The sequence below is a fragment of the Gymnogyps californianus genome, chromosome 5, assembly GCF_018139145.2.
Source record: "Gymnogyps californianus isolate 813 chromosome 5, ASM1813914v2, whole genome shotgun sequence".
In the NCBI taxonomy this organism is placed as follows: Eukaryota; Metazoa; Chordata; class Aves; order Accipitriformes; family Cathartidae; genus Gymnogyps; species Gymnogyps californianus.
This window is the reverse complement of record NC_059475.1, coordinates 24,755,245-24,783,058: the sequence shown is the minus strand read 5'-3', so window position 1 is coordinate 24,783,058 and position 27,814 is coordinate 24,755,245.

Sequence of the window (27,814 nt, the reverse complement as noted above, 5' to 3'; positions counted from 1 at the left end):
GAAGCCCTGATTTTGGATCACGTCTATGCACATTACAGTAACAAAAACAATTATGATACGAGCTAGTGTTCGTATGTATGCCAATTGATGACTGGCATTGATTAGACTTTGATTTCATTCAGACCATTTTTGGAAGAGGATGTATTGAGCTTTGTTCACATTAGTGCACACATTTCTAATAGATGACAACATTGTTCTGAGCTCTAGATCTTTGCTTTAAAACTAGGGTTGATATAGATCCAAATAAATAAATGAAATAAGAAATATATTCTTTTCCTTTCTCAGTCCTCAGCAAAGTGCTCTGTTGTGCAAATTACTAAAATGCACTGATGTCAAGGTTTAGTTATTCTATGGAAGGGTATTCTGTGGAATCCAAACTCTTGGAGGGGTGCCACAGATCCTATACTGTGAGCACCACACACAGGGATATTTTGGAAAGGAGGGTAGTGACCTGAAATTCATGCCAAAGAGTCATTCAGATGAAATATGACTTCACTGTAAGTTTTTGCACACTTTTGACCCCCTTGAAGCTTGCTCAATACCATTTTAGTTAGCTGTATGCTAACTTTCAGAACTGCAGAGTTAGAGAGAAAAATGGGAGTTGTCTTTGTGCTTCATGCTCACCACAATTAAAGAAATCAATCTGAATGAAAGGCGTAACTGATCAAGATAAAACCTACCAAGTAATCCCACTGTATGAAGATTCTAAATACACTGTAACACATGCACACAAGTGTGCACGCGCACACACACGCAGAGGCATGTGCCTGGACGCATACATGCATATACCATGGGACTACATGGAGAAGGGGACGGGATTACAAAGTGCAACAATCTCATTTTGTATTATAATAAACACCAATTTTTCATGAAGACATGCACCTAAGGTGAAGGTCCAACACAGACAGTATGTAAAATGAACATCTGTGTTCCTTACCAGATGCCTAGCATAGCAATATACTGGAAAGCAGATTTGATTGCTACTACCCTGCTGTGTCTCTCGTCTCTACCCAGTAGCTTATTTGAGAGTAAAGGCATAAAGGAATAAAGACAGTGCCTGATGTTCTCCCTGTGTGTCTGGCTCTTCCTTGGCTGTGATTCAAAGAGTCACCAGGAAAACATAACCCAAACAAAAGCAGATGCTCAAAGAGGAAGAGTCTGATTGATTTTCATGAATTGTTCTAAATGTTTCTTTTCTACTGGAGCATGCCTGTGACTTAAACCACATAATAAGCAAAGAAAAAACTCAGGCATCACAGGTCAGGTAACTGTTTCATTGATAGTACTAAAAGAGTAGTCTTGCTATACTGAATTTATTCATAGACCATGATGCATTAATTCCCTTTTTGCTGGAGATGTCCACTTTAAATCAGGCATTAATAGATTGCAGGACTGCCAATAAAGGACTGCCAGGCTGGAGTGCCTCCCAAGCATTACATTCCCATTTTGTGTTAAAATAAAATAAACAACCCAGCTATTCTCGCAAGCAACTGACTGGTCTGGGCTGCTAGTGTCTTGTTAGTATAGAAAATTCAAATACTTGTAGTAATACTTCTTTCTGGACTTTGTTTGTTGACCTTGTTTCCAAAAAAGCGATGCAAAAATGACCAGGATTTACACTTTATCACTCATAACAATATGACAGAGACCAACTTCTGTGACATTAAACAAACAGAAAAACAGTAGTCTGGAAAGACCCCAACAGAGAAGTGAAACCCCTTCTCTGCTGGAGCTATTAAAAATAGTGAGGCAAAACCTGATGTAGGCCAACCTCCTTCTGTACAGGCACACTCCATTTGTTATGAAAAATAGCCCAATTATGCTCCATTTCAGCATGCAGAAAAATGATCCAACCACGTAACCATAGATAATAAATCCAACGTGTACAAATGGTCCCAGTGCAATTAGTTGCTAGACTGAGGCAATTTAGCCCAAAAGAAAACTAATAGTTCTAGCACTCACCGAGGAGAGATCTAAGACATTGGTGTCACATGAGTATATCCCAGTTCAAACCCCATTACTGAGAGGAGCAAAAGAAAAAGAATTGGATTTCTTGGTAAATGTGTGACACAAGCAGAAAAGCTTCTGTGTAGCACAGGTAGATGGGAGAGAAACCCTTAGCCTATTTGCTTGGCATATCCTTCAGAGCTCAGAATCACAGCTGGGGAAAGTGGATAAAGTAAAGGCTTCCTGGAAGGGCCATTCTTTTAACTCTTCAGCTTCCAGTCCTCCTCCTCACTTTTCCCAGGTACCTGTGGCCTTTAACTAGCAGAAAACTAGGCTGGTAATCTGAGGTTATAAAGCAGTTCACATCCTAAAGCACACATGGCAGTTGCATTCCTATATGTAGAAGCTACCCTTTCAGTTCTGAATCTCAGCAACCATCCAGCTCCCTACAATCAGCTAGGAGCTGAAGTGTGAGCTGGCTTCTCTTCAAGGATAAAAATTTCCTAAACTGAATAGCAAAATGAAGGATGCCAGAGTTTTTATGATGTGGAGGAAGAAAGGCTATTACGGTTTATTTCCAGCTTTGACACAATTTGTCAGTTACTGACGTGAGGTGTTCTTTTGCCACTTTGAAGATGCTTTCCTGCCTAAAGATTCTTTTCTGAAAAGGAGAATAATATGAAGTTTGAATCTGAAAATGCTCCATAGTTGTATACCTTATGATTTAAGATTACCTCCACTTAATGGACAAGAAAGGAAAAGCCTGTAGAAATAATGGGTGCTGTACTGCACAGCAGAATTGAATTAGACCCTATGGTTCCCAGCTCTGCCACAAACCATGCTCAGCAGAGGTACACTGTAGACAGCACAACAAAAACTGCAGAGATTAGAGTCTTGTTAAAGGAGCAGAGACATAATTCTCTATAAAAAAACAGATCTGACATCCAGATTATAAAGGAAATGTGACCAAGTGATAGATTTTGGAAAGAACAGAAGTAGGAAAACTCTCAAGGCCTCTCCTGTCTGACACGGCTCTTGCTGCTGAGTGACAGGAGATGACCTAATGTATTGATGGCTGTGGACATTTTGCCATATATCTGAGAGAGCCAGAAATAGAATGAGACAGAAAAAAGCCCATCTGCTGCATGCTGATCAGGTAGACAGAGGAGGTCTGATGCTTCTCTTTCATTCTAGTGCTTCTGAAGGGACACATTTAATGGTTCAGATCTGCTATGACCCCCTGGAGAAACATTGGCATTTCTGGGCAAGCACTCATAGCCACGCTTTTTATCTTCTGTCCCAGCGTAGCAGTTACAGTAGCACATCAAATGCTACCAAGAACTTGGATTATCAGAGTATCTAAAAGTGTATAAACTTTGCCATGTATGCCAGTAGCGCAAGTGTGGACATGTACACGTGCCGAGAACTGGAATGTCATAGAACCAGGTGTGCTGGAGTCCTTGTGTTAGGCATAATTTTACCCCTGAATATTCAGTAAGAAGTTCTAATTCCCTTTTGCTGTGAAGTAAAACAAACTACAAGCCAGGCTATTGTATACACGTTTGAAATGTGCTATATATAATAGGCTAGCTGCATGGCTGAAGACCTCTCTCTGTACTATTTCCACTGAAGGCAGGAGAAAGTGCAGTCCCCTTTTCTTTCAACTTTATTTAAAACTGACGTTAGAGATATTTTTTTGTAAACTGCGTTGAAAATGTCTCTTGATTATCCCATCATGATGTAGTTCCCATGGATGCAGTAGAAAATATCTTCTAAATTAGTAAGTGTCTTAGCTCATAAAATTTCACTGTATAAACATTCTGTATTCCTTGTTACTCTTGTTAGGAACTATATAGGTTATCCTGATAAACTCGGTGGATGTACTTATATGTACTGTCGTAACACACTGCATCACTGTCACACAATGGCCACTGTACTTCTCTTGCTATTTGAACTTTCTGCATCCTAAGGGGAATCGGAGCTTGGTTTCTTTTCCTTCAGGGGTGGAAAAGCTCATTAAGCAAAGGAAAAACAGCAACAGTTAAGACAGTGCAGGCCATATGACAGGCGTACATCCCATTGGGAGACTACCTGTCTGGTAAAAAAGGAATGTTCTCTGTGCAGATCAGTACTCTTGCAGAAGCCCAGATAAACACCTTTCTTTCACCTTTGAGATTTCACATTCAGGGATCCACTTCAAGGCTATGAATTAAGTGTGCGTAATATAGCACTTGGCAGCTTGACATAAAAAGCTATCTTGACAGATACTTCCACCCCATACATGACAGCTCCTGTTTTGGTCAGTTCATTGAGACTGAACCAGTACTCAGTCTTCATAGACATCTGAGCCTCTGCAGATTGAACTACAGCACAGTTTAGTAGCAGAAACTGGAACAGGCTTGAATCTCCGCAGATGGTGTTCAAGGGACTGATAGGCTACTTATACTAGCACTGATGTGTTTTTCTTAGCATAAGTGCTGCAACTGTTTGTACCTAACAGTGGCTCAATTGTGGTGTTTGTTGATGTTGGATGCTAGCTTCAATGTGATGTTACTTACATGAAACAGTTTCAGACAGACTCCACACACAGCATCTCTTTAATGCTCCTTTTTTGTCATTTGTTTTTGCTATGCTGCTGCCTTGGCCCTTATCACATTAGTTATAGCACATATTCCACTGAATTTTTGTGGAGCTACTCAATGAGAAAAACCAAACACATCACAAAATCTGTTTAATTCTCTAAGATTAGCTGGATTTACTATAAGTTACATAGCCCAGTCATTTTTCTATTGCTTCCATTTACATAATGATCTTCTGAGTTACAGAGCTCACAATCCTAGAAATCAATGGATAATGTTTTGTTGTTTTGCTGTTCTACATACTGAAAAATTTTGGTAATGAGAAATATTCCTAAAATTTCCAGAATTATTATTATTTCAAGCAGAATTTTAAAAGTATATAATTAAAGGAGATATTGTTCTGCAGATAGTTATCCTCTGGGTGCAGATCTTTTCTCACTACTTCTTTCGGAGGAACTTTGAAGTTCTTATCTTTGCAAAATGAGCTTTCCTATTTCACAGAACATGTATTTTTACTGGAATAAAACTTGTTCTGCATGTATTTAAAAAAAAAACCCTTCTTTTCTGTTTGAGTTTACAACAAAAAGTATACAGTTTTTCCATTGACTGACAGCTAGAATATTTAAGGAGAATAAGAAGCATAAATTGATACCTTACCAGGCTGAACATCTTTAAAAATTAAATTTATTTTGTTTTTTAGTCATGTGTTGTGATTTTTGGGAGACTTTTAAATGCCACAATCTGATGGTACTGTGTGTGTCTCTCTCCCTCAGTGGCACAGTTTGACTCAATTACCCTTATTCTAAAATCTTTTCATGTGAACTGTGATAATTGAAGTTGTTTGTGCTGTATTAATCTAGGAGGCTACAGATCAAAACTGCCAGGGTGTGAGATCGAGCTGACTTGGAAGAAATGAAGGCTACATGACCAGCTGCCAAAATTGCCGTAGAGGCATTAGGAGTAGAGGCTATGAATATGCCCCATCTGATATTTTTTCTCGTGAGACAGAAACTGTCATAGACATGTTGATTCATGTCTAACCACTTTAGTGTTCTTTTTCTCATAGTATTTTGTTTACAGACTGACTGACATGCTTACGGTACAGACTAGGACTACAGCCTCTTCAAGGCACTGTTGTGGAGCTTGACAGAACTTCTTGCATATTGATGATGTATAAAACCTCTGACATCCTCCCTAGAGTCCAGGTAACACTTGGGGCCAAGAGATATTATTGTCACCTGGGCTGCAAAGTTCAGTTTTCCTCTCTGGGAAACCAATAGTGTCTAGCATCACAATGTTAAAGGGAAGGAGAAACCATCTTCATTTCAGTGCTTACTGCACCTAATGATAAGCGATTGCCTGAAGATGCAGACAGCTTTTAGACAAGTTCTGAACTTGCAAAGGTTGCAGCTGCAGTTAACCAGATTCCCAGGTTCCTGCAGAAATACATGAAGTGTTGCGAATAGCTGAATCTCTGTAACTAAATTATTCCTTTTGGTTGTCTGAAAGTTTTAAAAATTAGGAAATGGTACCTCTGGTCAAAATGCTAAGCACTTTTTCCTGAATTTCACAGAAAACTGTAATGTTTAAATATATTTGGTTTTGAGCTTCCAAAGCATTAGGGAAAAAAGCTCTTTTGGAATAGAAACAAATTTCAATAAAAAATATCAACTTAAATTTGAAAAATTAATGTTTAATACTGAAAACCTGAACATCAACGCTCTGATTATTTTTTCTTGTAACAACTTGATAAAAATCAGCCTGAATTTGCAATTTTTCAGAGATGAAAGAGCTGAGGTTAGGATTTTCAGCCAGGTGCTCATCTAGTTTTACAAATTAAAGATGTCGCTATTATTTGGGCCCATCTAATCTTGCAATGTATCAAAAAGCAACTGGACAACTCCATGGAAGAAAAATTCCCTAGGAACTATTAAAAATCAAGTCTCCTGCATTGGCTCAAAAAGTATTCAAGCCAACTGTCAGGGCCCTGAGGGCATTAATAGGCCTTAATAAGAGAAACCAGCCTCACCTGGGGCCTCTCCCATACCCTCTGCAGCGCATAGACCCAAGGGCTCTACTTAAGGTCAGCCTGGGTCCTTCAGACCTTGCCTGAACTATGATGGAGAAGTACTGGTCTCCAGTTTAGCCCTAGCTGTGCCTGGCTTAGTATCCTGTTGCTCCTGTCTTGTCCTTGTCAGCCTGGCCTTGTCACTGTGAACCTGCATGGTGACCACTGGACTGAGTCCGATCCTGGCCACCCTCATTGGACTGGACCTGTGGCTTGACTTCCCGGCTTGGCCTTGGACCTGCCTCCACGCTGTGGATACGCCTGCTGTTCTGGGCTCTTGGTTGAACCTGGCTGCCCTCCCTGGCTCTCTCCTGCCTGAGTGCTGTGGGCTGGGTCCTGGCTGGTGAGGCCCCTGCCCTGCTGGCTGTGGTATCATGTTCCCAGCTTCCCACCCCTTGTGCAGCAGCTGACCCTTGCTGTGTTCTGACATCAATGAACACTGGATGTTGAGGACACATTAATAGCATAAATAATTTTTTGTCCTTATACTTGTACTCTTCTCCTGCTATCTTCCATTTGCTATGGTCAGGAACAGGCTATTACACCAGCTGCACCATTAGTCTAGCTTTTAGTATTCCTATAACGTAACTAAACAAAAGTTAAGGAGCAGTTAAGTGGCAGGTAGTGTTGTCCTGCTTTCAGTTAATGGTGAAGTCAAACATGACTCCACTTCAAAGCCAACTTAGGCTGAAGAAAATCAGTCAGGCTCACAGATGGATACCTGGAATGACAGGCAAAAAATTCTTATGTTTTATGTAAGATCCATGAATTGACGCTAAGCATAATTTCTTTTGGGAGGTGGTGGAAGACAACAGGAAGGGAATTATCCTCTTGGATGACTTGGGAAGCAGCATTTGGATGGGACACGTGTCCCCTTCACAAAATCAACAACCACTGGAAGCCTCTGGAACCTCCCCTTTTTCCCCCATACAGTTTAATCATGTAAGCATTCTAACCTTTAAAAAAGTTACAAGAGGTCTTTCTTTGTGCTTTACATTACCTAAATTTTTCAGTTCCTTTTTTCTTTCCTTCCTTCACCTTCAGATGGGATGAAGCTGTTGGATTGAAAACCTGGAAACGGTAAGACGTACCCAGGCAAAGCTGAAAAAGCTTTTCTTACAAGGCAAGTCAATGAGTAATTTTGTGGTTGAAATGTTTAAATATAAACCTCTATATCTGGGGAAATATTGATTGGGCTAGACTGTAAGATCTTATTTTACTTGAATACCCTCTTATTTTTCACAACAGCTCCTTTAGAGATGACATAGTCCATGTCGGTTGGTAGTGAAAGCTCTGTTAGAACCCTTCCTTTCTGGGAGGGCATGTGGGAGAGTAGTGGCATCTTAAAAAACACAGCTCATCTTCAGAGTTAGCTGGGTCCTGCACACCAAACATGAGCTGGGGTTGCAAGAGTACTGGTTGAATACTAAAGATCAAAACTTAATAAATCCAAACAAGGCATTATAGTATCATTGATGAAGTAACTCCCCATATATAATAGAATACAGAAGTTTCAATCACAAACATAAATAATAGATAAATCCTCACTGTGCTAGTAATAAGGGAGCCCATAGAGACTCACTTTGGTAGTATCCTGGGCCTTGCTGAAAGAAGTTGAAATTCACATAAGTTTTGTTGACCTAGGATACAAAAAAGTCTATCAGTCATCAGGATTGCAGCTGCTTTAAACATGTCCTCAAAGTATTCTGAGTTTTGGTTTTAATTATTTAGTGTCACTACCAAATGTCTGTTTCCATCAATTCTTTTCACTTTCATTTTGATATTTTTCCTTTCATTGGTCCTCTACCCTCCTCCTCCTTTTTTTTAAATAATAAAATGAAAAGACAAAAATGGTAGGCGTGCAATATAAATTGGTAAAGACCCTTGTAACAGAATTAAAATCAAGGAAACAAAATTATTTTTTGGGAGGAAGATGAATCATAAAAGACTTCTCACATACAAAAAGTAGAGGAAAAATTCAAATATTTTCCTTTCTTTTTTTAGAAATCACACCAAGTTGTTAACTTCCCATTCAAACAACATGGCAGCTGTGAAATGTGACAGAATGGCCAAGAGGTAGGTAAGCTGGGGGAGCCTACAGGAGATGTGGAGTTGGCTGTCTTTGTGATCAGAGTTACTCCATCGTGAGAACATTGGGGTGACATTTTTTTGCAAATTATCCTACTGACAATTCTCTAGTGTATTTCCAGAATTCCCAGAGAGATTAAATATGACTTCATGTGACCTAGAATATTCTCCCTATCAATTGTCTGTAACCCTAGGACCTTTGCCCCAGAGTTCATGTGTTTTCTCATAGGACTGAGCTCATGTGGGTAGCTAGTGCAGTTCACAAGAGAGATTTAAACAAGCCCATTTCAAAAGACAAAACCTTACAAAGTAGTAAAATCTAATGTGTAGTTTTAATCACTTTGGTAGGAAAGCACTGCCTGCAGTTTGAGAAAGAAGGAAAATGGGGAGATTTCAATTGAATTTTTTACACTTTCTGGAAGTGGCCTTCCTGTGGATAAAAGATTTCATATTGTTAATGCTACCCATTTTTGTGTCCTGGTCTATTCCTTGCCAATACAGAAAGTCTAATTCTCTATATTCTCTCTCTCATACAGGCCTAATTCAATTTGTTTCCCTGGGAGAGCTAAGCACACAACTTACTCTTTTTCAAAACTGAAACTTAAAGGATTCATCAAACTGCATCTGGGTCTGAGTTTCCTGACCAGCCCCAGAATCCTTTCTCTCTCTAGGAGCAACACAGTGACAGTTACAGATTCAAAAATGATGGCCTAAACTCTGGGTTTTGTTTCTACAAGTCTATGTTTATCTATCTGTATAATGGTGTGCAATAATGAATTAAGAAATGTGCATTCCAGGCTGAATAGCAAGCAGTGGGTGAACTTTGCAAACAGCCTGTTTTAGAAGTGGGAAAACCATTTGCCTGCATTTACACTCAGCTAAGGTATTGCTTTAGAGTGATTTAATGCTCTATTAATAAGACAGTAATTTGTACAAGAACTCCTCTCCCTCCTTTGACCTTTGGATTATTTAGTATTGCTCTAATACGGTAACCATTTCAAGTCAGCTTGTCAGGTTCCTCCATTGTACAGCTTCTGAATAAATCTCCAGTTCAGTGTGGTATTCAAAAGGTTAATGCAGGTTAATTCAGAAGGGTTTAGTCAGAACAGAACAGGTAGAGCACCTCACCTCTTTCATATTGCCTTATCTGTAAATGTCCAGCCTGGTCAGCTTATCTTTCATTACACAGCCTTGAGCTGGCAACCTGTCATGATAATGCTTGGGCTGGAAGGTCAAAGGATAGGTCTGGGATGTAACTTCTGCAGCGTTTGGCTAGTGGGGTGCCACATTTGGTTTCAAATCTGGGACCATGTTACAAGACAGTCCACCTTGTAGCAACCAACCTCCTTCAAATCTGGAACTTTAGACAATAGATGGCAGTGTTGTACTAAAAACTTTGGCTGGCAAGGGAAGGTGACTTCAGGGTCCTGCTTATGGCACCCTGCATCACTGCCTCAAGAAGAGTGCACCTCTTCCATTTTCAGTGCACACACCCCCTGCGATCCCCACTCTGCCAGGGCTGGGAGGTTGCTTTGCTCCCCTCCCTGGGTTCACTGCCCTCTTCAGTAGCTGCATCAAGGGAGAAATAGGCTCATCCCTTCTCTTCCCTCCTTTTGGTCTTTTTTTTGTTGTCTGATGATCAATAGCTCTGTGTGAGTAATAACAGAAGATAAAAGTTACTTGTGTGTGCTGCTGTTATTGAATAGCAGACAGATTAAATGCTGCATGATGCTGAGTTTCCTAATGAGAGTATTTACTCAAATTTGTTTCCCTCTGTTGTGTATTTTTTTTATGCTAGTAGAGAGACTCCATTAATCAATAGGTTTTACAAAGGACTATGTATTTTAGCAGCAAATTGTCAGTTACAATTCTTTGCTAACTCTGTTTGTCCTCCAGCACTGTTTACTTCATTGTTCCTTATTAATCAAAGTAGCAGAGGTGAGGACAGCTAGGAAAACTTGTGCCAGATGTTTCTGTTCCTTCATTTATTCTACGATTTGTTAGTCTTCCCATCTCTCAGAGCCTTTCTGCACTTAATCAAGTGGATCTACGTCATCATCCCTAGGGGTACAAGAAGAAAGTGCTGATTTTTAATTTCTACTGAGCTGATGTCTCGATTTTTTGGTTACAACAATGAAAGCCTCTGTTTTGCAGTTTTGAATGGTTCTGTACAGAGATGTTAAAAAATGGAAGCTCACAGCCCTCTCAAAGGCAGGTCAGCCTTGTCTAATTTGGCAATGGAAGCAATAAGGCGTGGATGTTAATTGTCTTGTCCAAGGTCACATGGCAGCTCTGTAGCAGAACAGGGACTAGGACACAGACTCCTCACCTCTCCATTTTGTTTCTTCTCATCTTCTTTCCCCAGATTTAGTCACCTGACTGCACTAGAAAACCTGATTTTTAAGTAGAATTAAATCTTAAATGCTGCAGGCAGAATGCTGGTTCAAGTCCCAGTGATACAGTCATTGAGCAATGCTGATCAACTACATTTCCCAGATGAAAAGACTACATTTCCCTGATCAAAATTTTTTCCTTTATAAGACAGTCTATGTGTAGACCTCAGTGGCTTCTTTGCATTCTTACTGGCTTTCCAGATGCTTTATTCCTTTCACTCTCAAGTAGCAAGTGCTGTAAATGAAGAAATTTCATTAGTGAAATACGGAGAAAGTTCAGATTCTTGAAACAGAATAGCCATACCAAAACTTCTTAGACTTTGGGCTTTAAGTATTTTGGAAAGGTGACAAAATGCCAGAGCTCTTTATTCAAAAAGAGAGTGGCCAAATATTTTGGGGTTAATCAAGAACTCAATAATTGTTCAGTGGTACTTTGCTTCCATTGTTATTTCTCTCTTGACTTTGTGCACTGGCCTCACTCCTTGAGAACAGAGGAAATATAACAGCTCACTGTAACTGTCCATTTGGAAATTGCTTTGATGTAGCCTGTGAAAAATGTTGTCTGGGCTCCTGCAATGTTATTGCTCTCCAAATCAATCAGAAACAGATTGAACAAGGATGACTGGCAGAAGGATCAAATGCATGGCTGTGGAGAGAGACTTACGGTATCACAAGAAAGTCTTGTGCTGAAAGCCACCATAGGCTAAAGTTCCAACAAACAGGAGTATGGAAAGATTAGAGTGACTGAGAGAAACATATACCTGTGAATATGTTGAGGTTTACAAATTAGCATTTTCACTCATATTTTAGCCCACTTTTTCTGTGTGGCGGGTTGACCCTGGCTGAATGCCAGGTGCCCACCAAAGCCGCTCTATCACTCCCCCTCCTCAACTGGACGGGGAGAGAAAATATAGCAAAAGGCTCGTGGGTCGAGATAAGGACAGGGAGATCACTCACCAATTACCGTCACGGGCAAAACAGACTCAACTTGGGGAAAAACTAGTTTAATTTATTACTAGTCAAAAACAGAGCAGGATAATGAGAAATAAAACCAAATCTTAAAACACCTTCCCCCCACCCCTCCATTCTTCCCAGGCTTAACTTTACTCCCTATTTTCTCTACCTCCCCCCCACCACCCCCGAGCGGCGCAGGGGGACGGGGAATGGGGGTTTGGGTCAGTTCATCACACGTTGTTTCTGCTGCTCCTTCCTCCTCAGGGGGAGGACTCCTCGCACTCTTCCCCTGCTCCAGCGTGGGGTCCCTCCCACGGGAGACAGTCCTTCACGAACTTCTCCAACGTGAGTCCTTCCCATGGGCTACAGTTCTTCATGAACTGCTCCAGCATGGGTCCCATCCACAGGGTGCAGTCCTTCAGGAACAGACTGCTCCAGCGTGGGTCCCCCATGGGGTCACAAGTCCTGCCAGCAAACCTGCTCCAGCGTGGGCTCCTCTCTCCACGGGGCCATGGGTCTGCAGGTCCTGCCAGGAGCCTGCTCCAGCACGGACTTCCCACAGGGTCACAGTGTCCTTCAGGCATCCACCTGCTCCGGCGTCGGGTCCTCCACGGGCTGCAGGTGGATATCTGCTCCACCATGGACCTCCATGGGCTGCAGGGGGACAGCCTGCCTCACCATGGTCTTCATCACGGGCTGCAGGGGAATCTCTGCTCCGGTGCCTGGAGCACCTCCTGCCCCTCCTTCTTCACTGACCTTGGTGTCTGCGGAGTTGTTCCTCTCACATCTCACTCCGCTCTCTCTGGCTGCAACTGCTACTCCCCTGTAACTTCTTTTCTCTTTCTTAAATATGTTACCACAGAGGTGCTACCACTGTTGCTGATGGGCTCGGCCTTGGCCAGCAGCGGGTCCATCTTGGAACCCGCTGGCATTAACTTTATAGGACATAGGGGAAGCTTCTAGCAGCTTCTCACAGAAGCCACCCCTGTAGCCCCCCCCCCGCCACCAAAATCTTGCCACGCAAACCCAATACATTCTGCATCTGTGACCTTCAGTTTTGCCATATAAAATCATGTGAAGCAATCAGTGCTATATGATTTTTTTCAATCTGTCACAAAGTAGGCAGCATAAATATTTGTGACTGACCAGAGATTAACAAAATTTAAAAGATATCAGAAGTGTTCAAGTATCTAATACAATTCAGATCAAGATCTTCTTACAGGTAATTCCCAAGCAGAAAAAAGCTTTGTTTGAGTGTATTAATCATTGCAAATTACTTGCTCAGCTCTAAATGTCAGGGTGAAAAGCTACCAACACAGCTTCGTAAAGGAAGGATTAGAAATGTCTGGAAAAGAGGAAAAAAGAGGGGAAAGGAGAACACTGTGGAGTCAGTTACTGCTTGTAGGGAAATGCATATCAAAAAAGAATGACCAAAATGTTGTGTCTATATGTAGGAGTTAAAATGGCTTTTAACAAGTGTGTTGGGAAGGAAAAGGAGGAGAGAAATGAAAAATATTCATTAAAAGGATGAAATTAAAGGCTCTTCTAATGTCTGATCTGCTGAGCTGCCTTTAAAAATTATATTTAATGAGGCACCAAAGAAAATGGAAGAAGAAACCAGAATCTGAAATGAAATGTCTATTATAGCTCTTTAGGAAAACTAGGAAATAGTGTTTTTTTCTCATTGCCCTAAAAAGCCTGTCCAGCTAAGTCCTACAGCGCAGTGGCTCTCTCTGAAACTACTTTTGCCTTTCTTCGTGGCCAGTGGTCATTTAGAATTGGACCGTAAAATCTACCCAAAATATCCCTTGTCACTGAAGTCAGTAGCAGCATAGGAGCTGCAATACTGGTTTAGACAACAGATTCCAGTTTTTCTGTGTCCTTTTCAGCAATGATCAGTAACAGATGCATCAGAGAAAGACACAGGATACTTGTTCAAGCACAGTACACTGTAGTACATACATAGTGCAAAGTTCTTTTCTAATCCAGGGCTAGCTAAAGATAGGCCTATGTCCTGAGGAGTGCAGTTTGAAATTTACAACAACTAGGATATTAATCCATTTTTATCCCACTAAGTTCTTTGAAATGTAGTGTTAAACATGCCCTGATTCTCCATACCTGCAGTGGGGCTATTCATTAAATATTAAACAAATGTGTGTTTGTAGGCTGGGCCTGAGGTCTTTGAGAGATCAGAGCTTTGGAAAGCCATTCTGCCATTACTGAGTTAGAGGCCAAGAATAATAAAATGGATATAAAGTTGCAGAGTGGCATAGCAGCTAAGGAGAAAAACGGGATTTTGCACAGTGCATGTTCTGGCAGGACCTGGCAGCCTGAGCATGACTGTAACAGTATATTAAATTTATTAGCAATATTCCAGAAGTTACTTTCTCTGTTATCTTGTATCAGGAACTATCTCAGTTTCCCCACCTCTGAAATAAATAGCCACCTGTTCAATTAGTGAATTCCTTTTTGTGAAGAGTTCTGATAAATGGCAAGTGCTTCATATTGGCAATAAAGGCTACAGAATAAGCATCTAGGAGATTTTTCTGAAGGTCACATTGATTTAGTCATTTACGGCCAAATTGGACAAAGCAGAGGAGATTGTTTTGTCAGCAACAGTCCTGCATTGGGATGAAATTCAGCCATACATGGCGGATCAGAACAAAACTTAAGCAATCAAATATTGTTTGGAGATGCTAAAGGGAATCTAAGTGAGGCACAGGGATTGTGTGGCATTTTTATGAAATTCACAAAAATTGTAGAGAAACATAGCCAACAACTAACCTAGAATTACTGAACTTTTTCTTTCTTCATCTCCATCAATTGATCACGGTAATATTACAGGGTCTAGTGATTGGACAACTGTTACTGCAGGAAGAAGAAAGAAACCTGAAATCACTATTGAGCAGGAAAGAAACCTTTACATTCATCTTACAATGCAGTCAGTTGATGTCTCCACTAAAAAAATGCCTCTTCCTGTTGTATGTCTAGAGATCTAGTCTTAACATTCCACCTTTCTGTCTCTTTGTTTAACATTTGATTGAAGAAATCTAAGGGAAAACGGAATGGTACTAGCTGTTACTAGGTGACAAATGGCAGTAGCTATTGACAGCCAAAAAGTTAAACCCAGCTATTCTGGTGAAACATGAAATAATAACTATCAAAATCTCTTTATTCTAACATTGGATCGGGGCCTCAGGCCTTCTTGTTGTAGACATATATCTCACTCGGCTATACGGCACTAACGAAAGACTTTGCGTACCCTACAGGTTCCTTGCTACTTTGCAAAGCGTCCAGGTACCTTGCCACCTCCTCTTCTCACCACTGAACTTCTTCAGGTGTACACACTGCACCCTACCCCTCTCCAATGTAATTTCAGAGAGTATGAAGAAACATTGCTAATGTGAAATACCTTTCTTCAGGACAAACTGTACTGCAGTGTTCCAGACAGGTCACTGTGTTTGGGTCCCTGCCTGTTAAAACATACATAGTGAGTGCCCATTTCTGCAAAAGGCAGGTTCTATAGGTGTAAGGATGTGGAATAAAAAACAAGGATAGAGACATCAGTTATATAGCTAAATCCATGAGGTTGCCTTTTTCCTTGATTAATGCTTTTGAGGTCTGCCAGTTCTTGACACTTGTTGACCCTTGGAAGAGAAAGGTGGCTTGATTCTCTCACAACAAAAATGCATACATGCAGAGATAAAAGAAGTGTGATGGATGGTAGCACAATACCAGCCATTTTCACCCGTGCCAGAGATATGAATCTTTACCTTAAGATAAGACAAAACATTAAGTGCTCTGGGATCAGTCCTTCCTGTGTAGTCTGGAAAATATCTACCATAACGGAAGATGCCTTCATGGCCTGAACACAGACTACAGTTCTGCTATTCAGTTTCAGCTATGATTGTTCAATTACATTTCATGTAACATTTATTTACATATATGCAAGAGATGAAGACTGTATTCCAGGCAGAAAAACCAAACATGCTGTGTCAATAGCATTTAGTAAGTCAGTCAATGGCCTCATTCATCACAGATCAATTACCAATAGTGTGCTTTTTAGATTCAAATGTCTGACTAGACACAAAGTTAAGGGCAAGAAAACTGTCAGATCTCTTATGCAGTTTACAAATGTTCCGGTTGCTCTTTTGAAATTCACTAGTTTGCAAAACTGATGGACATGTGTTATGATGTGAAAGGTGAGAACAGATGTGCTCATGGAACTATGATTCAGGTTTGCAAGTGTAATTTCTGGCTTGATCTCAAACTTCATGGATAAATTATTTGATTTGTGCTTCTACCTTACACCCACTGAATAAGATGTGCCTTTTCCAAAGTTTATTTGTTTCTAATCAGTACTCAAATATACTAGAGCAGGCTTTGTTTATCACTGGTCCGTACATATTCTAGTACCTTTAAGTCCCAATGTGAGTGCTGAGTAATTCAAATCATAAGGCAGCTAGAAACTTCCAGATGTCACTGTTTATATAAAATAGGGGCAATTTTTGGCCTGACATAAGTAATCATAAGAACTGTACCAGAAAGCATTGCATATTACCAATGGTAATGTATTTTCCCACTAATAACTAAGTGAATGAAGGGATTGTCTCTTTTAAAAACAATGCTAATTCTGGTGCAGATCCAGCGTTTTATCCAAGAACAGAGACAGAAGTCGAAATCATCACAAATTGCATTAAAGCAGAAATCAACATCTGTGAAATCAGCAATTCTAATGATACTTTTTCCCTTTTTTGAAAAATATCACTTTGAAAATGTTAGTGGTCAATAGACTCCTATTTGATTAGTAAGTATGATTATCTCTGGTTTTACAAATGGAGAAACAAAAATCTTGAGTTTCACTCAAATCACAGAGCAGTGCTACTTCTTATGCAAAGACGAGCCCATCACTCTGCTGCTTGACTGTGAAAAAGACTCAGTGGCACAGAGATTGCTATGTGAGAAAAGAAATCTGTGGAATTTATATTTCATCGTGAAATTAGCCTAACTATAGTTTCTGACTTCTGGGTAAATCAGCTTCTGGCAACAGTTCATACTTCCACTGCCCCTTTGGTTGCAGGGCTCACCTTTGAAAGCATTTTTGCTAACTAAAATACCAAGAGACACAAAAACTGGGCCTGAAGCAACCCAGAAGTATCTACTTCCCCAGTGAGTTTAGAGGATTCTGTGTCATTAGCTGAGCCAGTGGGGTTTTGATGATTGAGTAATCCTTCTTAGCCTTGTATCCTGCAGGGAAAGGGGCTTGGAACAACATCTAACAGCTCACAGAAGCCAAAAGACTCACTCAATGGCAAAGCTGTTCACTCAAATACTTCTCTCTTCTGAAGTTCTACCTCGGTTCTTGGGACTTTACTATTAGAAGAACAGATATGGTATATTAGGGCATCTAAATCACATTCCCCCATGTTGGTCCTCTTTAAGTTGTATAGAAATTCTTGAAAGAGGAAAAACTCATAATAAAAGATACAGTGATTAGAATGCACTGTAATCCAAGAGAATAAAACCAATACATTGCAAATGTGAGTGGAGAGGAAAAACAAGTGAAAATTTGAGCTAGTATTATAATATTCTACAGCTCAGATTAAAAATCTATAGATTTCCCCAGATGAAGTGAACAGTCCCCATGTGTCCTTGAGAAGCTATGCATTGGGGTTTTATGCGCTTCTTTTTCTCTCTTCCTCTCCCTGACTTTTTTTTCTTAATTACATCCATTGTTTTCCCTTTTGGCATTAGTAAGGACGAAAAAAGTTCTGGCTCAGGAGCTCCTAGTGTTTATTGGTGTTGCACTTCATATTCCGGCATGGTCCTGAGAAGAGGTAAGAACAAGTCATGAATTTCCTGCTTGAATCTGGAGGTAGTTTAAGAGTTTCAGAGGTGAGATACAAATTTAGCTTCATTCCTTTCTCACCCGATTCCCCTAAAATGCTAGGGGAATTCTTCTTCAGGAAATTTATTACTGGTTATTAGTGCTCTAGTATAACAAAAGGACACAATGAAGGAAATCTGCCTTCAGGGCTTGCTTGCAGCCTTTTGACCTTTTTGAAAGAACATATTCATGTTTTGCTCTCAAAAATACAGTTTATCGACAGCGTAACCATTAAACTTATACTTGGTTAAAGACTTGCTGGTAAAACTTTTACATTAAAAATTGTATTGTTGACTGATGCCTACCTTAAATTTTCATTCAAAAAAACCTAAAAAAACCCCCCAAAACCCAAAACAAAACATCCAACAGCTCCAGAACCTGTTGATTTATTGCCTAAACTGTTTTTGGTTTACAGCAGTTTTCAACTGAAAATTAGTTTTGGCTATTGTATTTTGCAGCTGAAAAGTTAGCGAAAGAACTTTCAGAATACAGAAGAGGAAAGAGTTTCAGATTAACTCTCCTTAAATAAGAGGAAATAGCTCCATATCAACTCTCCTTATAAAGGATTGTCTATCAATTTTAAATATAATATTTTATCTACTTGTTTGTTTTTCTAAAAAACATTTATACTAACATGGCTAATTATTAATGGAAATCAGTGGTCATAAGCCAGACTTTTATTCATTCTAAAATGAGAAAAATTTTAAATTTTCAAGAATTGCTGAAAACAGCAAAACTAACATCCTAAATTTTAGCCTAGCATAACAAATGTGACTGTGGTAAATATAGAGGTACCCAAAAGTGTCTCATTATGCTAGAAATGCAAGAGGAAACACCAATAAAGAGAGAGCAGTAAAAGCCAAACAGTTTGGAAAATACTGAGTGTGTGTTTCTTAGTATTAAAAGAGGTAAGAGCAATTCTTTTATTCATATTGTATTCAGGTATGTAGGACTTTTTATCACGTTAAGAATTTACATGGATTGCATCACAGAAATGCTTAAGTGTCTATTCTGTACTGAAATGCAGTGCAACACTCTGACTAGTTTTTGTGATTTTGAAGAAAAGTTTGAGAACAGAATCCAAGGGCAGTGAAACTGAAATCCAAGTGCTGTGATTTTTTTGTCTCAGGTATGTTAAAAAGTAGCTCTGGGTGAAACGGTACTGTGTTTGTCCTTGGCACATCAACTTTGGCTGTGTTCTTAGAGGGCTCTTCCAAACACAAGAGGAGAATACTGCAGTGGTCAGCCAATAATGGCACTTGGTGCAAAAGACAAATTGAAAACCTCGGAAAAATATTCACTTCATGTTGAATCCAAAGAAAAATGTAGAGAATGGAAATATTTGGGGAAAAAAACCCCACAAGATAAAGCTGAAAAATCTCTTTGGGTCACCTTCCTGACATTTCCCTTATCCAAAGCAAAATAGCTTGTGTGTATTTTAAATAATTTTTAAAATTCTTTTTGCAACAAAAGAATTGTTGAAAAGTTTTATTGTCAAATGCCCATCAAAGCATTTCAGCAATCCTAAAAATAAATGAGTATTTCTACATTTTTAGCATATTTTCCCCATTTATTTGAGCTGAAAATATTCACAGAAGTTAACCTGAATTTTGCAGTTTCTAGGGGTTTGGGACTTCATTTTACTGCTTGTGCAAAAATGTCATCAAATCCTAGTCTCTAGCCTTGTATTCTAAAAAGCAGTTGCAGCCTGTCCTCTGCCAACAAAGCCTGACATAATGCCTCATATCAAAGCAAAAGAATGCTTTGATGGCTGAATTTACTACTTACAACTTTCTAAGATTAAACAAAGTCTATTTACTGAAAAATAGAACAGATCCTATTCAGGAATAATACAAATGAGCAGTGGTTTTCTTCACTTGTAAGATGCAACTAAAAGTGACTGAATTGTGCCTAAGACTACTCTAGTGCGTGTTTCTGAGGAAAATGCCATTGTTTCTGTTAGAGTTTTCTTAGCACTTTCTTCCCAATTTGATGCGTTTAATATATGTCTAATTACCTGTAGAGGTTGACAATCACTGAAAATCAACCAGTGCAATACCGTTGGCTGATTTTTTTCCACATTGAAAATGCATCAATATTTCAATGAAATCTAGTGGGAAAAAGCTATCCAGTAAATTTTTGCAAATGTGTTCTCCTTTTTTGTACACCCAGTTCTACTAAATAAATGGTATGAAATCCCGTCCCCTAAACCTCAGCCCTTCTTATAATCACAAGGTCACATTTCTTCCCAAGCTTCAGGCCTTTCTTAAGCCTCATAAAAGCGGACATCTTAAACAAATAGTCTGTACTTGCAAGTGTAAGATCAAACTTCCATCAAAACTTGTAGAGAATGTTGGTAAAAATACTGTTCCTTTAATAGCAAAATTGGCAATTCTGCTAGCTGCTGTTTCATAGGCAAGAATTAACTGAAATAAAGCTTGAACGCATGGCATGTATCAACAACAATGTAGTGTAATTGGGAATATATGCTGAGGAAGGAATGTCCAGATTAAGTTAAAACCCCCCACATTTCTGCACAGCCTTTGTAATTGCAGTGCTCCTATTATCCTGGATATATCTGACTGACCGATTCATTTCCATTAAATCAGGCATTAAAAATTTCTCATTTGATAGCAGAAACACATCTTGAAATTTAAATACAAATACCTTGATGCTCATTAGCAAGTAAACTTTGTTAGATAAATTGTTAGCAACTACACAGAAAGTTTGTAGATGAGAATTACCTAACTACATTTGTTTGCACATTCTACAAGGAACTAGATCTTCATATTTAAATTAAAAAATGTGTTAATTAGTAACCAGATCTAGTACTTCACAGCTTCTTCAAATTTAGAAGTTTACAACATCCCATAAGGTCAATAAGTATTAATATCTGCACTTTATAGAACAAGCAAACAAGGCAAAAAAAGCTCAGCTATAAACATAGCTTCTGAGGAACTCCACTCTCACATTGGTATCTTCTCTTTCTCTGCTTGACCCCACTTACTTACTATATTTTGATTGGCAAACTGAGTTTTTTTGAGTGAAATAACTTATCACTCAAGTTACAGCTAGTATGTGTGGCCCAGTGGCTGAAGTTCAGACCTCCTAATAGTTCATTCCAAGGAAAAAATTAGGACCCTGTCATTTGCCATAGTAGGTTTGAATTCTCCATGTGTTTCTATAATAAAGAATACACAGTTTTAACTAAGCAGGAGAAAGTAATTTATGAACATCTCATGAAGAAGATACAGTCTGACCCTCATTAGTATCCCCAGAAACACACCTCTCTGCCCAAGGGAACTGCAGAAAATGTGTACCTCAATTAATAAAGCTCCTGATTAAGTGCTGTGAATAAAATGAAATATGCATGCAATTTCTCTTTTTTAAGCTGCTTTTGAAAATCCCCAAGATATCCTACCACTGGCCAGACAAAGTTTACACTCTGTATGTTTTGGATAAAGAAGCTCTTATTTAAGATGTATATGCAGCATTGTTTATGTCTTTGTTCTGAAACAAAGCATATTTGGGAAGAAGGCTGAATCATAGCACAAAGGTGAGTAATTACTGTTGGTTTTACACTGCCTTTTACAAATGGCATCACCTTTTTCCACTATGCCTGGAGAAAGCAGCATTCTCCTTTCATTGTGAAAATGACAGGGAAAGTAAGTGGTGACTCAGATGCCAGAGAAATCTGTTCTAAATATATCTTGTCGAAACAGTGCATATTAGTCTGAGATGTGGGTGCATATGTCTCTTTTCCTCTCAACATTCTTTATAGTCTACATTGTTTCTACAAAATTAATGGAGAAGCTCCCACTAAGTATTTCCAGCATCTTTCTTTTATGGCAATATTTTTTAACTGGGATATTGCTCCACCTAATTAATGATTAAGCAAGTAAAAAGTAAGTAGACCTACTCCTGATGTATATTTGTAGCACAGTAGTCACTGAGATCCAGTTGATCCAAGCACTATAGAAACCCTGTATGAAATTTTAAAACCAATACCTTCTAAGAAGAGCTTAAATTTCAAGTAATGAAGATATCTCTGTCTCAATGTCTTCTACAAAAAAGCTTAACGATTTGACCAAGTTCGTCTAAAAGCTCTCTGGCAGCAAACTTCGATTTTTCTGTTTCAAGTTTGGCTTCTTAAAGCACAAGATAGTACTCCATCTACAAGTAGCACAAGTGCAAATTTTACCCAGAAATTAACAATTTAGGATGACTCTTCTCCCTAATGAACATTTTCCCGGGGGGGGCGGGGGCACGGGGGGAAATCGAACTGTTAATTAGATTAACATTCTTACAGATAGCTAGAACCTGGAAGCAAACAACAGCCTTAAGAGTGACTACTTTTAAGTAATTTTCTTGTCTTTAGTGTGTTTGTTAAAGGTTACAGGAATCTCCAGGGCACAGCTCTTCTCTTTTTTTTTAATGATTAGTTCAGTTTAGGGAATTAGCTAACAGTGGAGAACTTGTTCTGCTCCTCTTTTTCATATACTGAGTACCACTGCATTCTGTGAGCAGTGTCAGTGATGCATGATGCTTGAATTAAATGTCACCTTGGCTGAGGCCGTATGTCTCAGACTAGACGTTTAGAGACATAAACATCCCATTCACTTGTACAGTAAAAAAAGAAGATATCTAGATAGACTTAAATGACAGATTAATGTTAGAATATGAGTGCTGATTATCCTGGACTTTATTGTCAAATTCCTAACTTTTCTGGTGAGCTTACTTATGAGAGGAGAGATGCTGGGCCCAATTCCAACCTTTTTTATGCCAGTAAAATCCGTTTGTGGAATTTCAGCTGTCTAAATCTAGTGATAGAATTATCTCTTTGTGCATTTGAATTATTTAGCATTTACTTCTATCAAGACTATATTCTCAAGCACATCACTGTTATCAGTTATCTTGCAATGGCCAGGCTTCCTTCAATGCAATACAGCACATGCTGATTTGTCACTAGATTACGGGTTTCCTCTTCACTAGAGTGCTTGAAGGAGTGAAGAGGTTAATTTATAACTTCTTGACAAAGAGCACCCTGCATGATTTAAGATCAAGATCCCTAAGGGATCTCTAAGGGATCTTGTCCCTTAGACTCAGAGGCATATCTTACTTGCTTTGGGCAGGAGGGGGCTCAGGCATGCTCACGTAGCTCTGCAGTATTTTCCTATCCAAAGTTGCTTTTTGCATACTCTGAGATTCTGTGAGGAAAGAAGAGGTGGAGTTCCCTGAAGCCTGAGGAGAGGAAGAGGTTCAAACTTCCCACCCTCCAGGTATGCAGAATGTGACAAATACAGTCTGGGCAGCCCAGGCTTCCATGGCCTTTCAGTTGTGACTTCTGTGGCTGGGGACCTGAAAGCATCTTTAAATCATCCTGGAATCCAGATTATGGTCATGGAGATGAACAGATCCCAAAGGAGGCCTTTGAAAACTCTCTGCACCTTCTTTTTTATCCCCTTTAATCAGGTGAAATGAGAAGATATGAATTTATCCTTGATTTGCAGGTAGTCCTTGGATACTCCTTTGGCAAGGAAGACAATTTTAAAGCTGTATTGATGACTACAGCCAGTAGAAAGGCTAGATACTGCACTGTCATAAGAATGAAAGCCTTTCACACCTCCTCGCTGGAAATGAAGGCCTACTTGAATGACAGAGTAAGGGCAATTTGCCCTAGTTTGCCACAGTCTACCACTAAATTTGTATGAAACAAATTTCCTGAAAATCCCTGTATTCACTGGATTGTCCACTTCTACCTTTCTTATTTACTACACCATTTCAGTGAGAGACAGAATTATTACCAAGTGATACACTGACACAGCTACTGTATGTAAATATAGAGCCTTAACCTGAGCTGCGCAAACATGTCACCTGCAGTTGCAGTAAATGCCTGTGAGGAGCTGTCACCCTGCAGCTCTGTTAAACTTTGTGTGTGGGTAAGTGTGTACAGACACTTACTGACCGCTGCATCCTGATTTGTGGAGATGTTTAGAGTCAGAGGGTAGTGTCTTATTCTGATGATGAATGATAGAAAGACCAGTGAGAAAGAGGTGGAGACATTTCTGCACATGCGCAAAGGCTGACAAACTATCCATAAGTCCTCTCGGCTTTGTTCCTGGTGATAGCTGCCTACCACCATCAATATTAACCTAGTCCTCATTTTACATTGTCTTTAATATATCTCAGGTATTATAGGGATGCTCAGGTACAGCTACACAGCTTGAGAGATATATTGAACTGCTATTTTTTATTTTTGAGTCATTTAAGACAAATAGAACAATGTAGTTTTGGTGGGTTTTATTTTAACAGCCATAGGAGGTGATAGATAGAAAGAAAGAGTGATCCCTGATTTGAAAAGGTTTGGAAAGCTTTTAATCATCTTCCTCTGTGGGATCTAAAGACTACTGCAAAAGAGGACTATGGAGTTGCATTACTATTTCTATAACAACGTTATATCAGTATTAATCACAAAGAGTAGTAGTTTATGGGGAAGAATGCTCTGAGTTGAGTATTGAACAATTTCATCTTTGCCTTGGACAGTACAGTATGGCATATATATATATATATAAAAAAAATAAGACATTTTAACACTCACACCTTTTAATTCCACAATTAAATAATCCAAAATGTATGGGAGGTTCTCATGACAAACACTTCTCTTTCTTCTAATTTTCCTATTTCCTATCTTCCTTAGCTATCCAAGGATAAGTGCAGCTGGACATGAGAATAAGAAAGAGCAGTACATTTTCCCAGCCTATTTATGTACTGCAGAAAACTTTTGCATATAAAAATAAATAACAAGATTAATAGACCCATAAAGGCTTTGTGAAAAACCACAAATCAGGAAAAAAACTATCTGCTCTGGTATTACTGTTTTAAACTTGTGTGAAGTTCCATCTAAAACTGGGAGAATTTTTAATCTCTTTTTCTGCATCACAATACTACTTAAATGCCTGGGAGTTGAAATAAGGTCTTTGTTCCCAGAACTGGCCATTCGTAACATACAGTCTGTGCCCAAAACCACAGGTTAAAATAATAGACTGGGGAAAAAAACTGTTACTATTCCTCTTTGACAGAAAATAATGAATTTATCTGTCATCAGTCATGAACCCTGCAACAGAAACTGAACATAAGTCTTAGTGCTGTGATTCATTTTTCCAGTCAGATAAAGACAGAAGTAAACTTACAAATAAGGGCCTGAAAATACTGAATTGTGTTACTTGGAGTAATCCAACTTCTTCTGAGGGAACCGCTAGAAAAACAAGTTTCAGTGTAACATCAAGGACTCTCTGAAATCAAAGAGTGTTTTTCCATTTAGAAATCAGGATCTTTCTGTGGATGAGTGAATATATGTATGGAAAGGAAAATATCTGTGCAAATGTTTGAGAATTTCTCAAATTTTTTTGAGAAATTTTTTCCTTTATTCCTTTGGGGCAGAGTTTAGTGCTCAGTTTCTTAAACATTTGGAAGTTGATTCTTTAATGGTTTGTTCTTTTCCCATTTGATTATGTTAACAGTACCACTGCTGTCAATTGGTACTAGGTATGTGGAGTAAGATATATTTGCAGTGCTGCCCAGCATGTTACAAAGTTTATTGTTAAAAAGTCAACATTGATCCACTGTAATTGAATCTCAGATAATATTACCACTGGATCAATGGTTGACATTTTAGTGACAGCCATAAAACTCTAACACACAGTTTGAGAAATATGTTGCTAACCTCCTGTTCTGGACAAAGTATATCTCTTATACTATAGTAGTTACCTTTAGATTTTTTTCATCTAATTACTGTACAGAACTTTAGAAGTATTAATGCTACATGGAAGAGTGGCACTCAGTTTTAGCACTGCTCAGAACATCTACAGTCCACCTAACTATGTTACTAAAATAGATTTTTAGAAGGAAGAAAAACTTCATGCTTTTAAGGGTGTTTGGGGGTGTTGGACGACAGCCGGCTGACTATGAGCCGGCAGTGTGCCCAGGTGGCCAAGAAGGCCAATAACATCCTGGCTTGTATCAGAAATAGTGTGGCCAGCAGGACTAGGGAAGTGATCGTCCCCCTGTACTCAGCACTGGTGAGGCTGCACTTCAAATACTGTGTTCAGTTTTGGGCCCCTCACTACAAGAAAGACATTGAGGTGCTGGAGCCTGTCCAAAGAAGAGCAACGAAGCCGGTGAAGGGTCTAGAGAACAAGTCTTATGAGGAGCGGCTGAGGGAACTGGGGTTGTTTAGCCTGGAGAAAAGGAGGCTGAGGGGAGACCTTATCGCTCTCTACAGCTACCTGAAAGGAGGTTGTAGCAAGGTGGATGTTGGTCTCTTCTTCCAGGTAACAAGTGATAGGACAATAGGAAATGGCCTCAAGTTGTGCCGGGGGAGGTTTAGATTGGATATTAGGAAAAATTTCTTCACCAAAAGGGTTGTCAAGCATTGGAACAGGCTGCCCAGGGAAGTGGTTGAGTCACCATCCCTGGAGGTATTTAAAAGACATGTAGATGTGGTGCTTAAGGACATGGTTTAGTGGTGGACTTGGCAGTGCTAGGTTAACAGTTGGACTCGATGATCTTAAAGGTCTTTTCCAACCTAAATGATTCTATGATTCTATTCTAAGGAACCATAGCACTTAAGGAAGTCTCCCATTACTGAGTTTAGAACAAGATCTTCACAGTGAGCAAGTTGTCTCACAGCTATTTGAACTCGCATAATTTATGGCAACAGTGTTAGAAACTTCTAGGGATAGTTGGTACAGGGGATAAGAGACCTGAGTAAAGGAACCATGCTTCAAATCCAACACAGCAATTCTTTAATTCTTCTACTGTGGTTGCATTTTAAAGGGAACTCACTGATTTTACAGACATTAATAATTCTGGCATTTATAACCAGAACACCTAAAACAGGGTGATAAAATCTTATGTATCAGTGTATATTTACAGGTAAAGAGGTGAAGAGTGGTTAGTCAGGTGAAGCAAAATGACCTTGCATTAGAACATAAGATAGTAATTATTGCTATTGGCAATGACAGAAACATAAGACTTGATAGTTCAGTGACCTGATAAGGTACAAGAAATTATATATTCCAAGAGTTTATTAAAGAACTTAGATCTTTTCATATGTCAAGCTTAGCCACTGTTAGGTTCTAGTGACTGGGAAAATGAAGAAGCAAATCAAGAGTCTTTGTCATCCATTCAGTTGTACCTGCATAAGATTTCATTTCATTTATACCATCCCTTTGTCACAGCAAAAAACAAAGAAACAGACAAGCAAAAAAGCCAACAAGAACCATGAAATGATAAGAGTCACTCTGTAAGCGTGGTATGTTTGCGATTGTGATACTCCTTCCAATTCAACCAGCAGTCTTAAAATACAACTACTATTTGCTGGAATAACAATTGCTTTTGGAATAAAAATCAAAGCTGCAATAAGAAAGGCTGAAGCACTACAGAGTAGGAGAGTTTTGGTGCTAAAAGGTGCCAGTGATCATTTTTCCTGTTTCCTATGGATGAATTTTCAGTTCTGGTAATTGAAATAATGATACTGTCTTTGTGTTCACCCAGTTAACGGACTCCACAAGAGATGGGAACTTATATGGTCATCTGCCTTGTTTTGTCAGAATAGATTGCAAAATATTCTTCAAAGCTCAACTATTATCTAGGCTAGAAAACAGAATGTGAAACATTTGTGTCTTTTTAGAAATCAACACTGGCACCCACTGAGGGACAGAACTAAACGTTTGAAATGTAACATCTGAGTCTCCCTCTCCTTCTGAAACTACACTATCTGATAAGATATGACACTGATGTCTCCTAATATTGACTGAGGACCAATTTCCAGTAACAGTAATAGATTCATCTTGACAACATGTTATTCAATGTCAAAACCAAGCCCTTGGCTCTGTCT